Source organism: Manis pentadactyla, chromosome 17 (genome assembly GCF_030020395.1).
Source record: "Manis pentadactyla isolate mManPen7 chromosome 17, mManPen7.hap1, whole genome shotgun sequence".
Taxonomy (NCBI): domain Eukaryota; kingdom Metazoa; phylum Chordata; class Mammalia; order Pholidota; family Manidae; genus Manis; species Manis pentadactyla.
Window position 1 is genome coordinate 16,260,100 of NC_080035.1, and position 17,143 is coordinate 16,277,242.

Sequence of the window (17,143 nt, forward strand, 5' to 3'; positions counted from 1 at the left end):
CCTAATAACAGATTATATTTACTGTGTTTTCAATGTACTTACATGCCTTCAATATCCTTTCATTGAAGTAGTTGTTTAAATATTTTGCCTTTTTTAAATTGGGTTGTTTGATTTATTACTGAGCTTTGAGAATTCTTTATATATTCTTGATGCAAGTCTTTGTGAATTGCAAATATTTTCTACCAGACTATAGAGCATTTTTTATTTTCCTAATAGTGTCTTAAGGGACAGAAATCCTTAATTTTAATGAAGTACAATTTATCAGTTTCTTTTCTTTGTATAGTATACTTTTGGTTTCATATCTGAGAAATCTTTGCCTAACTAAAGATCACAAAGTTATTATCTTTTCTGATTTCTTCTTATATTTTTTCATGTAGGTCTATGATCCATTTTAAGTTAACTTTTGGATATGTTACAAGGTATGGATCAATTTTTTAAAAATATGGATATTCAATTTTTTCAATACAATTTGTTGAAAATCTTAGCCTTCCTTTATTGCCTTTCCATCCTTGTTGAAAATCAATAATACTTTTTGAATGTTCAAATAATTTTGCATTCCTGGAATAAATACTTGCTTATGATATATTACCCTTTCATGTTTTAAAAGCCAGTTTGCTAAAATTTTGATTATTATTTTTTTTTATCTCTGTCCATGAGGAGAATTTGCCTGAAGTTTAAAATTCTTCTGTATCGTTTTTCTTTTTGCCATTTTACTGATTTGGGCTCTGATTTCTCAAGTTTTCTTTCTCCTGCCTAGTTTAGGTTCGGTTTGCTTTAATATTTCTACACTTTGTAAGTTGAAGGCAAGATATTTAAATTGAGACCTTTTTTGCTAATGTAACTGTGGTTAGGGAAGCCATTTCACTACTGCTGTGGCTGCATCTCCAAAGGGTTGATATATTCTCTTGTCATTTTCATTTGATTCTAAATATTTTCTCATTTTCTGTTTTTTTTTCTCTTATTTATAGATTATTTAAAAGTGTGTTACAAATAATTTCTAAATATTTGGGAATTTTAAGTTCTCTTTCTGTTATTGATTAGTAATTTAATTTCCTTATGGTCAAGAGAACAGGCTTTGTATGTAAGCTAAACCCTTTTAAATGGGTTAATACCTGTTTATGGCTTAGAATATGTTCTATCTTGGTAAATATTCTATGTGCACTTGAAAAAGATATGCTTTATGGGATGGAGTGTTTTATAAATGTCAACAAATTAGATTAAGCTGTGTATTGCTGTTCAAGATTTCTGTATCATTGATTTTCTGTTTGTTCTATCAGTTATTGAGACAATGGTATTTCAGTGTCTGACTATAATAGTGGGTTTGTCTATTTCTCCTTGGAATTTTATCCATTTTTATTTTATGTATTGTGAAACTCTGTTATTAGATGCATAAATATTTATAAGGTTGTTATATCCTCTGGATGAATTGACTGTTTTATAATTATAAATTGACCTCTTTAGCCTTGGTAATATTCTTTTATCTAAGATCAACTTTCTCTGATATTAATATAGCATCTCCAGCTTTTAAAAATTTTTGTTAGCATGTGATATCACTTTTGCATCTTTTTACTTTTTGGCCATTCATCTTTATATTTCAAAATATGTTTTCCTGTAGACAGCATATAGTTGGATCTTTCCTTTCATCTACTTTGATACTTTATGCCTTATAATTGGTGTGTTCAGACCATTTGCATGTAGATGTGATTTTTAAAATGCTTTCCAGCTTTATTGAGATATAATTGCAAATAAAGCTGTGTATATTTGAGGTGTAAAATGTGATGATTTAATATACAAGTACAGTATGAAATAACTACCACATCCAAATTAATTAATACATCCATTACCTCGCATAGTTAAGTTTTTTTGTGTGTGATGAGAATGCTTAAATACTTTTTCATATGGTTCAGTTTAAGTCTATCATATTACTATGAATTTGTTTTCTACTTGCCCTACCTGTTCTTATTTCCCTTTTCCCTATTTCTTTTTTCTTTTAGATTAGTCTAGTATTTTTCATGATCTCATTAATAAGCAACTTGGGCTAGAGAGCTATAATGTGTGTGTGTGTGTGTGTGTGTGTGTGTGTGATTCTAGTGGTTTCTTTAACTTATCACTGTTTATCTATAAGTGACTTTATGTTATGTCATTTCAACTCTATAATAAGAAACTTTTAATCATCTACTTCCATTTCTCCCTTCCAGATCTATATTACCTTGCTGTTGTAATAATTTTTACAATGAAATAATTTTTACTTTGATACATGTTATAAGCTCCATAATATAATGTTAAAATTTTTAAGTGTTGGATGTGTCTTTTTTCCATGGATGTTTTTTTTTTATTTTGATATCATTAATCTACAATTACAGAAAGAACATTATGTTTACTAGGTTCCCCCCTTCACCAAGTCCCCCCCACATACCCCTTCACAGGCACTGTCCATCTGCGTAGTAAGATTGCTGTAAAATCACTACTTGTCTTCTCTGTGTTGCACAACCCTCCCCGTGCGCCCTATGCACTATACATGCTAATTCCATGGATGGTTTTAAGATTTCTCTTTATCATGTTTTTAAATAGCTTAATTTTGACATGCCTTAGTGTAGTTTTCTTCATGTTTTTTGTGCTTTGCATTTCTTGAGCTTCTTTTGTATATTGATTTATATTTTTCATCAAATTTAGAACAATTAAGATATTATTTCTACAAATATCTGTATGTTTGCCCTTTACTCTCTTTTCAATCTCAAATTACAATTATACTGGGTTGCCTGCGGTTGTGTCTAGTGTGATGTTCTATTCATTTTTATTTTGTCTTTATTTTCAGTGTTCATGTAATTTCTATTCTCTGCCTTCAAGTTAATGGATGTATTCTTCTGCTATGTCTAAACTGGTATTAATTCTGACCAGTTACTTTTTCATCCCAGATATTGTAGTTTTCACTTTTGAATGTTTGATTTTTTCTTTTGATATTTGTCTCTACTTATTATGTTCTCCCTTCTAGCTTCTTAAGCATATGGAATACCATTATAATAACTTTCCTTTCTCTAATTTCATCCTCTGTCTCATTTTTGGATCAGTTTTGGTTAACTGATCTTTCTCCTCTTTATTGGTCATATTCTCCTGCATGTTTATGTGCCTGGTCGCTTTTGACGAGATGCCTAGCATTACGAATTTTACTTAGTTGGTTGATAAATAATTTTGTATTCCTATAAATATTCTTGAGCCTTGTTCTGGGATACCTTTAAGTTGCTAGGAAACACTTTGATCCTTTTGAGTGTTGCTTCTAAGTTTTATTAGATGGGACTAGGATCATACTTAATGTATTATGAAATATTGCCCCACCAATGTGACAGAATGTTTCTTAGAACTTTTCCCAATTCCCCATGAATTAAGGAGTTTTCTACTCATGGGAACAGGCACTATTTCCATCCCTATGTGAGCATCATTGATTATTTCCTCTGCTCCTTCTGCATATTTCCCAGGCCTGTGTAGTGTCTTTACATATGTGGGCAGATGAGCAGTGCCCAGCTGAATACTCCAAGGGAATGCTCTGAAGGTGTTACACAATCTCCGCTCAACTCTTACTTCTCCAGTATTCATCTCGTGAACTCTAGGTGACTTATCTCTGGATTTATCTCCATTTCCTCAACTCTGGATATTGGACATGCTCTGCCCAGGTTCCTGTCTGCATCGTGGCCTAGAAACTCTCTTTAGATAGTAATCCAGAACAACTGCAGGGCTTCCTCATTTGTTTCCCTTCTCTGACGAGTCACTGTTTTTCATTATCTGATATCTAATATCTTGAGAACCCTTGTTTTTTATATTACACTGCATGTATTTATTCATTTGTAGTTGTGGCAGGGAGAGGAATAAGTTTATTCCCTTTCACTCTATCTTTACTAGAAGCAGAAGTCCTCCAAATAACTTTTTTGTGTGTGAGATAAGGATAGATAATATGAAATTTACTCTCTTAACAGAATTTTAAATGTACAGTATTGTTAACTGTAAGCACAATGTTGCTTTGCACAGCAGATCTCTAGGACTTAGTCATCTTGTGTAACTGAAATGTTAATACCCGTTGAATAGCACTTCCTCTGCCCCCTCCCTGCAGCCCCTGATAACCACCATTGTGCTTCCTGCTTCTGTGAGATTGACTAGTTTAAATACCTCGTATTCATGCGGCATTGTCCTTCTGCAACTTTAAAAAAATGCTCATTAACATTTTTTTTGTGCTAACACGTATTTATTGTACCAATAAATGAAATATACTAACACATGGAGAAGAAAATGAAAAATACTATATTCCAACCTTCCAGAAATAATTGCTTAAATTCTTATTTTATAGCTATCTTCAGTATGTATGATAATTACTTTTTATTAATACAAATTAGAAAATTCTCTTCATTTCATAGTATAACTCACTTTACTTTGATATCTGGAATATTTTTATATGATTCAATAATTTCTTCCAGTATGATTTTTAATTGTTCCATAGTAGTCCATTTTATGGACATGCCAATAAATTATGTGCCATAATGTGCATAATTATGTGTCATAATTTATTGAACCAATCACTTATCCTTCAGCATTTATGTTTTATCCAATTTTTCATTATTATAAATAGTGCTCTAGTGATCATTCTGGTAGATAAATCTTTTTTGCTATTTATCATACCTCTCTCAGGAAAATCTCCTAGAAGTAGAATTACTGGTTCAAGGGATATATACATTTTTAAACCATTATATATTTATGGCAAAATGTCATGCGACTGGTATTCAAGCAGAACACTTAACTGCCATTTCCCTATCCTCCAGGCCATTCTAAATATTATTTATTTTAAAACCACTCTACAAATGTTATCTACTTTTATTTTTAATGAATACTTGATCTTGTGTCATGAACTTCTTCCTCTCCCCCCCATCCCCCAACCATGGCATGCCTTTTAAAGCTGCCTAGAATACTTTCATGCCAGAGCTCAGAAAAATTCAGCAAGATGGTCTGGGCACAGTACTGTTGGTTTCGTCATCCTTTGAAAAATTTTAGTACCAAAGCACTTGCCTTGATCATTGTTTCTGTCTTGTTTAGATAGGGCTACTTCTTTCCCCTCATCTCTCTTTTTTTTCTGGTATAAATAGTGGGTTTTATGCCCCAACATATTGAGTTGAGCCCCAATTTCTTTCTTTCAGTGCTAAATATTCTTTATGGTGAAATCAATACATTTCTACCTCATTAATCACTCACCAACCTATTCAGGGCTTAAGAGATGCAATTCAGAATGCAATATGAAATAAACAGCATATCAAAGGGAAGGAGACAGTCTAGGTGAAAGGTATTATTCCTGTCTTTGGGCTAAAATTCCTGGAATTGGCTCCAAGATATTAGGTATATCTGAAGCATCAGGCAGATATGATAACACAAATAGAATTAAGAGGATAAGTATAGATGATCATCCTCAAAATAGACAGTGATAGTAACCCAAGCAAAAATACAAATATTGTCTCCAGGATGTGGACAGAATCTTGTTCAAGCTCTCCTTTGTCTCATGGGCCAAAATATATTACAGAAATTAAACCTTGCTTTCTTATCCACTGTTGCTTTTGTTGGATCTCCTTTCTTATTCCCTCCTTTTATCCATTATATTTATTTAGTTATATGTCCAGGCATTTCATGATAAATGAGATAGACTCTTTCATGTCTCTCCCACAGCTCTTCCCTGGTGCTGATGCTTGTCCTTTGGTCAAAATTACTTTCTGGATGATTCTCTCTCCTTTTCCTTGGGCATCCTGCAACATCCCCTCAAAGATACAGAGTCTACCCTCATATCAAGACCTGGATTCCTCTGCTTAGTCAATGAAGAAAAAAAGGGCATACACAAAGAGCTAATTCCTTAGCTATTCTTGGATTCAAAATAGATGTCATAGGCTACTATAATGTTCCACTGTTTTTAGAATAACCAGATAGCTTAGATCAAACTACTAACAAAGAGAAAAATAATTACTTCAGGCTTGGCTATCCAATCATTAATTTCTTTTACTGACTACAGTTTTATTCATGAACTACCCCTTTAGAGATTTTATTTTTATCCTTATTAGAACTCTTAAAAAAAGAAAGTAAAATTAGAATGTTGGAAGACATAGTGTTCCAAAATAACAGAATTATATCCAACTTTTATGAGTCTTAGAGAAGCTATATTATGCAAGTTCACATAAAGCTAGATAGCTTTTATCATACTGCCTTATTTTCTTATGAATCCATTCATAAATATCTGTTATAAATCCAAGTTCTTCTGGCTCCATTGTATTCTGGTTTGTGGGGTTGGTTCTCTTCACAATGTCATTATCTACTAGCACTCACCCCATAACTACCAGAAGTCCCTAAGAGCGATGAAATGTGCCATCTGTGCCACTGTCTATTTTGAGGATGATCATCTATATTTATCCTCTTAATTCTATTTGTGTTATCATATTTCCATCTCTATGTGTTCCATCTCTATGTGTTCTCCGTGCCATGCCAAGGCAGTATAGCGTGAATGCTTGGATTTCTCTGGCCATTATGCCCGATAAATGGGCATGTGGCACTCTCACGTGGTCCCAGTTCTTTCCATTCAAAGCTGCATTCAAGCCTCACACTAAAACGGTCACTTCCTAGGCCTAATGGCCATGAAGTAAGATACTTGTGTGGGAGAAGCACAGGGAAGGTGGTAAAGCTGGCTTGGACTGCAAATTAGGAGAAAGCAGCTTAAGATGTCTTAGTTCAGGCTCTTGCCTTCCACGTACATGGTGAGGACCAGTAGTATGAGTTAGCAAAGCACTTAGGCATTAACAGAATTTGCACAAGGAGCAGCGCACTCAACTTGAATAAAGCTTTTAATAAAACAGTCTTGCTCTTTATCAATACCGGTAAATTCTCTTTTAAAGCAGTAGCAAAGGCGACTGTAGCAAGAGCTCAAAAGGCAAGGCAATATTGGAAAGTGTTTAACAGAAAGTTAAAAATATAAATATAGATCTGTTTATGTATCTTCTTTCAGAAATAAATTCCCTTAAAAAAAAATCCTCTGGCTCTTCAGTCCTTCTACACAGGTCCCTAAGTCTTGTCACTTCAGGGGGAAAAAAAAATCAAGGTAATGCCTTTTTAAAACTCCATCTCTTATTTGGACTGAGCTCCATTCTCTTCTAGGCACTTCCTCAACTTTTGCTTTATTTTTAATTTTAGCCAGTGACTGAATAAATAAATTAGGAGGAATTTGCTTATTAGTTTACCTGGTTCAGTGATTCCCGATATTGTTTAAATGGCAGTGCATTTGAGAAATATGGCATAACTCGTATAATCCCATAAATCCTGACATATCAAACTTACATTAGCCACATATATAACTTTGTAATAAATTTAAAAATACAGATTAGATTTTAAATAGGCAATACAGACTTTAATATAGTAAAGAAGTCATGTGTTAAAAATTATGGCATAAAAATAAACCTGAGATGATTTTATCCATTACATTATTTTCCCCTGCAAAATTAGAGTCTACGATTGCTGATATAACAGACTGACTCCATTTTTGATATTTCACTCCTGACAGTTTGATGCCCCCTACCCTTTACCTTTTGCTCCATACCTTGGAAAACTGTGAGGAAAGGCTAGTGCTCCCACTTTAAGAACCAGGCAGGCAGTTCACACGATGCATGTGGGAACCTCAGCCTGCCCCACCCACCGATCACAATAAGAGCCAAGCCAGTCTCCTTTCCCTGCTCTCTCAAGACATTTTGGGCTTGCTTGGAATCTTGCTCTGCTTGTCCCAGGAAGCTTCATTATGACTCACACCTTGTTGGTACATATGTGGCATCATTAGTCTCAACATCTGAACTGGATTTTGGGATGTGCGTGGGGAGGTCCATCCCTATTCTGCATGGTATCCAGAACATCTGGATTTTTTAAAGTAATGCATTTCCTCCTCTCTGTTAACACCACATTTCATAGTAGCATCAGTGGAGGCCTGTAAGCTACCAATTAATTTAAGAAAAAGAGAGGGTTTAAAGATGGGAAAGAAGTGACAGCTAAAAAAATATAAAATTATTTATTTCAAACTTTATCTGAATTTACAGTTGGCTTTTTATTTTAAATACTGTGGTTTATTTAAAAATGAAGTGATTAGATATTTTTGACATGAGAAACTACATTCACAATTGCAATTTCTTAATTTTGTAATAGATGTAATTAAGATTTATAGTATAAGCTAGATACTATGCTAAGTACTTAGCTCATTTAGTACTCACAATAACTCTGTGAGATAGAGATTACTATTCTTCCTATTGCAGGTGAATATAAAGTTTAAGAAGGTCAAGCAACTTGCCCAAGACTGTATAGCTTGTATGTAATGAAGCTTGGAATTAAAACGCAGGCAAGAGCCTATACTTCCAATTACTAAGTCTTATAGTAAATGTACAGCCGGTACTGGTAATGTGAGAGTGGCTTTTCTAAGAAATCTCTTGTTTATTTATTCAATGAGAAAACAAAGGATGGTGGTGATTAGTTTCTAGATTTAAGCTCAAAATAATGATTTTTTACTTTGGAAGACTTTTAATGATAAGGAAATTTGCTTTTACTTTTAGTAGTTTTAAAAGAAAGGTATAAAACCCAAATATTGCTAAACAAATCCAGTATTTGCTTCCAGTTTTCTTGAAGGGAAATGGCCCCTCTTCTCCTATTGTCAAAATCATGACGATTAAAAATCCATCATCACCTGTTATAATAAAACAAATATAAAGGCGTTTTATGTATACTCTATTTTTTAAACTACTTAGGAAATACTAGTTCCTGATTTCAACTTCCATATTGATCTCAAGTTCATATTGAAGTATAAACAAAAGTGGTTTCCAATATGCAAATAATGCTTCCTAAGAAATTAACCATATTATCACAATTCATATTATGAAAACTAGTTCTGTTTGAGAAGTGCCTGTATCAAGTAAAGAATTTTTTTTTCAGAGAAGAGGTGCCATTAAAGCACTTACTTTCAACTATTGCAAGAATATGTTTATCTACTACTAATAATGAACATATTTTTGTAGAAAGATTCCATTAAATAAGAACATAATTATAATTTTATGTGAAAGCCATTATTATGTATGTATGTGTGTATGTTGAGTGTAGTGGCTATAAATTATGCACATTTCCCACCAAATTCAATTTTGTGAAATGTTATACAAAAGCTTAGAAGATTTTTGTGAATGCAAAATGTTAGATTTTTTTCCATCAACAACAAAACAAATGAGGGTCAATGAAACTACAATGTAATACAAAAGATATGAGGTCTAATTTCATAAGTTCAGAAAGGAATTAGATAAGAGTTGAGAAATAAGCCTGTAAAATTATGGATCGGTCACCCAGTGCCAGTCTACTTACCATTTCTATTGTAGAAAAATTAGAGAATGCTAAATGAAATAAAGGCTGCATCATTGAAATGAATGAAAGGAAAACACATTTTTTAAACAGAAGATTCTGTAATTAACCTATGGGGCTCTAATATGATTATAAATTATGGCAGTAAACTACTGAGAATGACTCAAAATAAGACACATGAAAAACAGTATCTGAGTAATTCGGGAATTAAAAGAAAGATGATATACAGTAAGCTGACCAGCTGAGGTCAGCAATGAGATTTCTTGTCATCTTTTTTGTGTGTTATAATGTTATACAAACAGGGCCCTAACCTTTTTTCAAGGCTCAGGCTGTTATGGAGATGAAACCCTGTACAGAAATGCATTTGTCAATTTTTAATATACACATAAAAGAAACCATTAGCTTTAAGGAAATGACCAACAGGGAAGAGTTTTCCATCCTGAAGGATAATGCAGAAAGTACATTCTCAGTCTTAGGATTATTTTTTTATTCCTAATGAGCAGCAAAAATAAGAATCTTAAAAATGTAAGAGATCAGTCAATACTCAAGAGAACTTCAGAGCTGAAAATATCCCTTCTTTAATGCCTTTCTGGATTTTAGCTTGCTGAAACTATATTGTGATTAAAATTCTAAATTTTATAAAAGAATTTTTTTCACTTCCAAGAAAAGTTCCTTGTTTTGTTTTTTTTTGCCAAAAATGTGGTTATTTTAAAAATTAGAAATTGTATCTCCAGATCTCAGTGTTTATCTGCTGATTCCAGTGTTGCAAATTAATTTATTCGGTGTGTGTATGTGTGTGTGTGTGTGTGTGTGTGTGTGTGTGTGTGTGTGTGTGTAGAATTTCCTATGTATCAGATTTTGTGTCCTGGGGTACAACAATGTACATGATGTATTTTATCACCTCCTTCACGCAGCACACAGAGAAGGGAATTAAACAAAGTGCTGAGATATTATGGCAGGGAATAAATATACGACTGGAGTCCCTTCCTCAGACTTAGGGACTTCTTGGAGGTCCCTAAATGTAGAACTCTAACCAGATGATAGGGGTGAGGACATTGATTGAATAAAGATTTAGAGGCAGGAGAGAATACAGTATGATCTGTAAAGTGAAAGATGTGAGAATAGCAGGGATGAAGGTAGAGAGGAAAGTGGTGGCAATATCTTGCAGAACATTGCAAGGGTTTTAGACTTTATCTTAATGGCAGATTTGAGCATGAGAAATTTACAAATTTACTACCATAATAGGAAAATTTAAGATAACGTTTTTAGAAATAACTATTCTAAACAAGAAGAAAATTAGGACATACAAAATCTAGACTACAGTAATTGGCCAAAAACATGTAGCATACCGTTCTGTCTTGCAGGATAATGCAGAAAGTACATGCAGAATGTGTTCTCTGATCATAGAGTGAAACTAAGAAAAGAAGGAAGGAATCTTGTATTTTGGTAAATGTAAGAACATACTTCTAAGTAGCTCTTGGGTAAAATAAGAAATCATAATGAAAACAAGAAAGTACTTTGAACTGAATACATATCAAATGCTCCATACTAAAACATGTTAGGGTTAAAATGAAAATACTGCATATTGAGACATAAGTTAGGATTAAAACTGTACTTAGAGGGTGATTTTCAGCCTTAAATGCTTAACATGAAAGCTGAAGATTGACTTGTAATTATGAAAAACAGAACAAAATAAAATCCAAAGAAAACAGGCAAGTGGGTGTAGTAAACATAAGGTATTAAAGTTAATGAAATAGAATGCAGTTGCAATAAGGAGGATGTTAGAAAATCCTAAGCATACTGACATCTGAAAAGATGTTCAAGAGAAAGCAGAGAGTCAAAAGAAGCAATTTAGGAAGGAAAAAGGAGATCTAACTATAAATAACTCCCCCAAATACTATGAAAATTTTATTAATACATTTGATCACTTGGAAAAAATGGATAATACCTTAGAAATATATTGCCAAACAAAACTGGATCAAGTAGAAACAAAGACCTGAATTAGATTTCTACCCACCAAAGCCATTGGCTCATTAGCGAAAAACCTTCCCACAGAAAACTGCCATATCCACAATGGCTGCTGGGCTCCCCAAAACATTGCAAACATAAATCCAATCTCATATAAATATTCTATAGTAGATAAAAAGGGGTTTCTTCCTAACACATTTTTTTAGATAATACAAACTTTATGCCCAAATCACACAAGAATCACATAAAAAGGGAGGTTACAAGCTAAATCATTCAGAAATACTAATCCAAATAGTAGTTAACAAACAGTTTTCAGACCAGCACTGATCCTTTGATGGACCCCAGTAACTTAGGTATATAATTGCAAAATGGTGATATTCTAATTCTATTCTTTCTGGAATTCTTTTATAAAGAACTTCCTCTGATTGACTGACTGCTTATGGCAGAATTCATACTGGAAAGGCGGAGTTTCCTTTTCATAACTCTCGACAATTTGGTTAATAGGTTTTAGAAGTGTTATTAGTGGTTTTGCAACAAAATGTAGTTTGGGTACAAACTACAGTAGAAATTGCCACATGTAGAAAGGAGGCTGGATTGAAGAAGTATAGCTGTAGCATCTTGAAAAACGGACCATGTGCAAAAATTCCTGTGGGGGGAAAAGTTAGTGAACCAAATCCAGTGACATATACTAATGTTGAACAAATTATTTGAAGTTATCAAGATGATTTATCATAAACACTTAAAGCAACTAATTATAGAAAAGGAATTTCTCATCACACTTAAGAAAACAATATGGCGTAACATTAGCATGTACTATATTCTACATATAGTATACATGTACTATTTTACCATATAGCACATAGTCTAAGCACTGACCCAGACAGAGCTGGACTGCCTTGGTTCAGGTACTGTTGGTTCAATTATTGGCTGTGTGTCCTTAGGCAAATCACTGAATCTCTCTCTACCTGCATTGCCTTATCTAAATTAAGAAGATAAATAGTATAAACTATTTCATGGGTCATTTTGATGATATTAAAGTCAGGCATAAAGAGAAAAAAATCTGTTGCCTTTTCCAATTCAGCATTTTACTAGTGGTCCTCGTTCCTGTATCAATACTAAAATATTAACTATGGCTATGAAGATTTGAAAGAAATACTGTTCTCATTATTTGTAGATGATATGATTGCCTACAGAGAAAATCCAAGGGAATCTACAAAATACTCAAACTAGTAAAAAAAATTTGTGCAAGTTTGCTGACTACAGAATTACCATTCCAAAAGGAGCGGTGTTGCTAGACACAAATGACAACTACAAATTAATTAAAAACAGCTCAAATGGTAACCATAAACAAAAAGCATAAAGGTCAATAAACACTAAAATGCCTAGTCACATTAATAGGATAATGAAAACTAAAATAAATATTATATACCATTTCATATCCATCAAATTGGAAGCAAATTAAAAAGTTTAAAAAAGTTAATACTACATTTGATAATGATACGAGGAAACAGAAATATCTAGAAAGCTTGAGCAAAGAAATGTGGTAAATGTTCTAATATCCCAAAATTCAAAATTTCCAGTTGTAGCTCTCTCTCTAGAGAAACTCTTCCAAAACAGAAAAATGTAAAAACAACCTCACTGTCCCTCAAAAGGGAGGTGAATATACAAAAGTCTGGTTCAATATACAATGGAGTAATAAATAGCATGCAAAATAATGCACCAGATCTATAGTTATTGTGTGGAGATGAAAGACAGAATAACATGCAGAATGTACTCTCACTATGAAATTTAAAACACAATTTGTTGTTTATAAACAAATGTGTATTTGGTAAATCTGTTAAGATACACGTTAAAACATTACACACTAACTATGGTTAAATGCTTGTATCTGAGGTGAACTTGAGGGGCAAAGGATGAGAGAGTGGTCTCAACTGTAAAGTTGTATTTATTTCTTTAAATAGTTGCCTGAAGGAAACATTACAAAATATTAACATGTGTACAATTGAGAACCTGTTTGGGTGTTTAGAGCATTTCATATTGCTTTAAATTTTGTGAATTTATGTAAAGCTTAAGCTGGAAAGAAGAGTTACGATTTTGGCAGTTGCTAAAGTATAGAAAAGAAGTTGTACTAGTTTTTTCTGGCTTCTATAGCTCCTGTCTGTGCATAGGTCCTGGTTATTCTAATGAGTCAGAGTAATTTATTAGATAATTTACAATCACCAGCAAATTAAATAATCAGTCATTAATTTTGTACAGTGTCCAGAACAGTTACCTGAACAAATTGATGCTCTATAAATATTTTGCATAATAATTTTGCTGGTTCTGATTGCATACTCACAGATTGATAAATTAGAAATATTAGTTATATTTCTTTGGCAGTGTAGAGTTTGTAGAAAACCCCTTCTCAAATAAAATGATATAAAGCATGAGTCAGACACCTTTCACATTCCTGACGCATGTGAGTAGGATGAACTGGTATGTGAATATAGAGACTCAGGCACTGTACTGGTAGCTCAGAATAAAGACCATTAATTCTTGTGATTATGGTTATTTAGAAAATCTCTACATGTGTTTCCCCAGGCCCAACTTTGATATATACACATGGTTAATAGGGAAAGGCAAGTTATTGCTCTCCCATCTTAAGCCAAACTCTCCAGATTTTGACTGCTTTCTTCCTGTATCATTCAAAAGAATCAATATCAATTTCAGGGTTATACCTACAAGAGAGAACTAAGAAAATCACAGCTCAATTATTCCTTTCACCTGCCTCTTCAGTACGTTTTCAGAAATGACAGTCAATTCAAAAACCTATTTTAAAAGTTAACATTTTTTCCTTTTTTAAATGCTTATGAGCTGTATGTAGGAATTTATTTGCCACAGTGGAATTTGCGATGATGTAAAGAACTCAGAAGGTTTTGAAAATAACTGGATTTCAACAAGGCAGCAAATGTGAACTATTCATTAGGGAAGCTGATGGTAGGAGCAAATAAAATACCCTGTGGGAATAGCAGCCTATTTGTTAATTTGTCCAAATAGCGTATCTGTGGATCAAAGATTTATTAAAGAAATGATTGAGATGCAGGTTTTCTTGAAAACATGGTTTTCTGTATATTAGAAGAGGCTTTCATAAGATAGCAGGAATGACAAGAATTTGGTGACTTGTAAGTGTAAAGACTGTGCTGCTGATGAAAATCAATCAGGGGAGAGTACAATACTTACAAAACTTGGTGATAACCAACATAGAACTACAGCAACTGCCCTGTGGCAATGAAGTGAACAGATTATCAGGCACGACAGAAGGAATGCCTTGTTTCTAATCTCTTATAAACAAACGATGGATCCATCACCCAAAATTAGCAAAGACATCAGAGTGCAATGATGATTTAATTAAAATAGTCAGGGTAGATAAGTGCATCAAAATAATGAATGCCATATATGAAATAATATGCTAGCAAAGTGTTTTGGAAAAAATAATCTTGAAGCAGAATTCATATGTAAATCCAATTTTACTTTTCAAGATAAATTGGAACCATGATATAATTATTAAAATTACAGATTTCACATTTAAGTTTAAATGAGAACAATGAATGTATTTATAAAAATAGTTTAGGGTTGGATGAACAGTGACACAGACATGCAGCAGACTATATTTTAGAGAGATTCCACCGTATTTTATATGAATATAAAAATATTCATTGACTTGGTCTTCCAATATGATCAGATTATGGCCAACTATGGGGATACATTTTAAGAAAATAATAACATTATTAGATCATGAGGACTTTTCATACGTAACGAAGAGAACTGATTATTGGTGCATATATTTAGAATTCTCACTATGTAGAATTTCAGTGTTTCAACTATTTTCATATCATTTTGGGGATTTTGCATTTATCCTTTATTTGAATTTCATTTTCTTTTATAAAATATGGTATGTTTGGCTCTAATGTGATGTAAATTTCCATCTTTAATAGCAATTGAAATATATGAAGTATAAAATTACTTTAAAGATCTTAATTTTGGTAGAAAAAAAATTGTTTCAGTTGTGAAGCAGACTTATTGCTTAGGCTGTTGCAAACGCCCAACATCTGATCATAAATTATTTTTAAAATGTACCTGTTACTTTCAATAACAATTTATCATAAACCGAAAATAAACAATCTTACATTTTAATAAAGATGTGTTCTCAACTAAAGTCTATGTTATTGATTAATGTCAAACTGTGAATGATCATAAATGTGGGATTCTAAATAAAAATTTATAAGGGTCAAATGTGATTCAGAGTTGAAATTTGGTATGTACTGTATATAGCGTGATTTTGAACAGGGAATGTACAGACATTTTTAGAAGGCCCATTGTTATCTTTAAGCAATCTATAATTTCATATGTGTATGCTTTTATCTTTATTATTTAGATAGTGGTTGTTTGTGTTGCCTTGTAAACTTGAAGTACAGCTTTAAAAATACAAACTAACAGAGGAAACTGGAAAGCGCCTTTGCATAAAATGATCACTAGCAGCCACACTCTGAGTCTCAGTGAGCGGTCCGTCCTTTACAGCAGAGACTCCGCCCTTTGAAGTCGATACTCGCTCTCTGAAGACAGATATTAAGGGCAAAAGAAGAACAGAATCTGGTCTGAGAAATGGAAGATAAATGGCTAGCTAAAAGGCATAGCTTTTATTAAGTTGGTATACATAAAAGAAGATAGAGCTTCTAGGCTTTGATGAAATTACATTTCAAAAGGGATGGAGAAATATAGGTAAGACCCAAAGAAGTACAGTTTGCGTAGAGTACTGGGTCTCAGAAAGTCGGCTTCCACTTCCAATGCAGACAGTGATGGTTTTTCATTTCAGCTCCTCTGCTCCGAGCCACATACTGCGCTTCTGTGGATCTGAGGGTCCTACCACGTGGACTGCCGTGTTCTCTCCCTCCTCTCCACCGGAACCTCCAACATTATGCTTTGTTCCAATTCTGTAACTGTGACTTGCACCTTCATTTTTTTAATACATTCATTTCCTATCTGTTCTTCCCTCTGCCTCTGGGCTGTGTTTTCCTTGCTTTTAATCTTCTGTGTTAATTTGGAAAATAGCCATTTAAAAATGTTAACAGTATTTACCAATGTCACAAAAATTTAATATAACAGCCCTTCAAAGATATATATCATTGGTTATCGAACTCACGAATAGAATGGCATATTCTAATTTTTAATTTTTTTATATACTTTTCTGTGTCCTTCAGCTTTACAATCTTTCTAAATAGAATTTCATTTTGGATATAGGTTTTTGATATAGTTTTCTGTGTTTCTGTTTACCATAGTGTCCAGCCTTTTATTGACAGTCATGACAATGTTTTACTTGAAAGCTATCATCATTCATTGATGTTTGTTTAAATGGCATCCCTTCTCTTACTTGTGATTTTTTTGCTCAATTGGTTTGCATTCCTCTTTTTCCCCAAAAAAAGCTAGTGTTTAATAGGCATCTGTGTTGCTATATTTTTTCATTCAATGTTTGCTGATGTTTCCACTGTCTTCTAGCCTTTAATGCCACATCAGAAGAATCTGAGCTCGACTATGTTTTTTATTTTGTTTTAACGATGTGTTTTACTGCCCTTAAATATCTGTGCGGCATTTAACATTTTTATTTATAATTCCAAAATTTGTTTGGATTATGAAAGTCATGTTCCTTTAATTTTGGCTGAAGTATACCTCTTTTTGTACCACAATATGTTCCTCCATATTTTAATATAAAATTATAAAACCTTCAAAAAAGTGGAAAGAATAATATAAT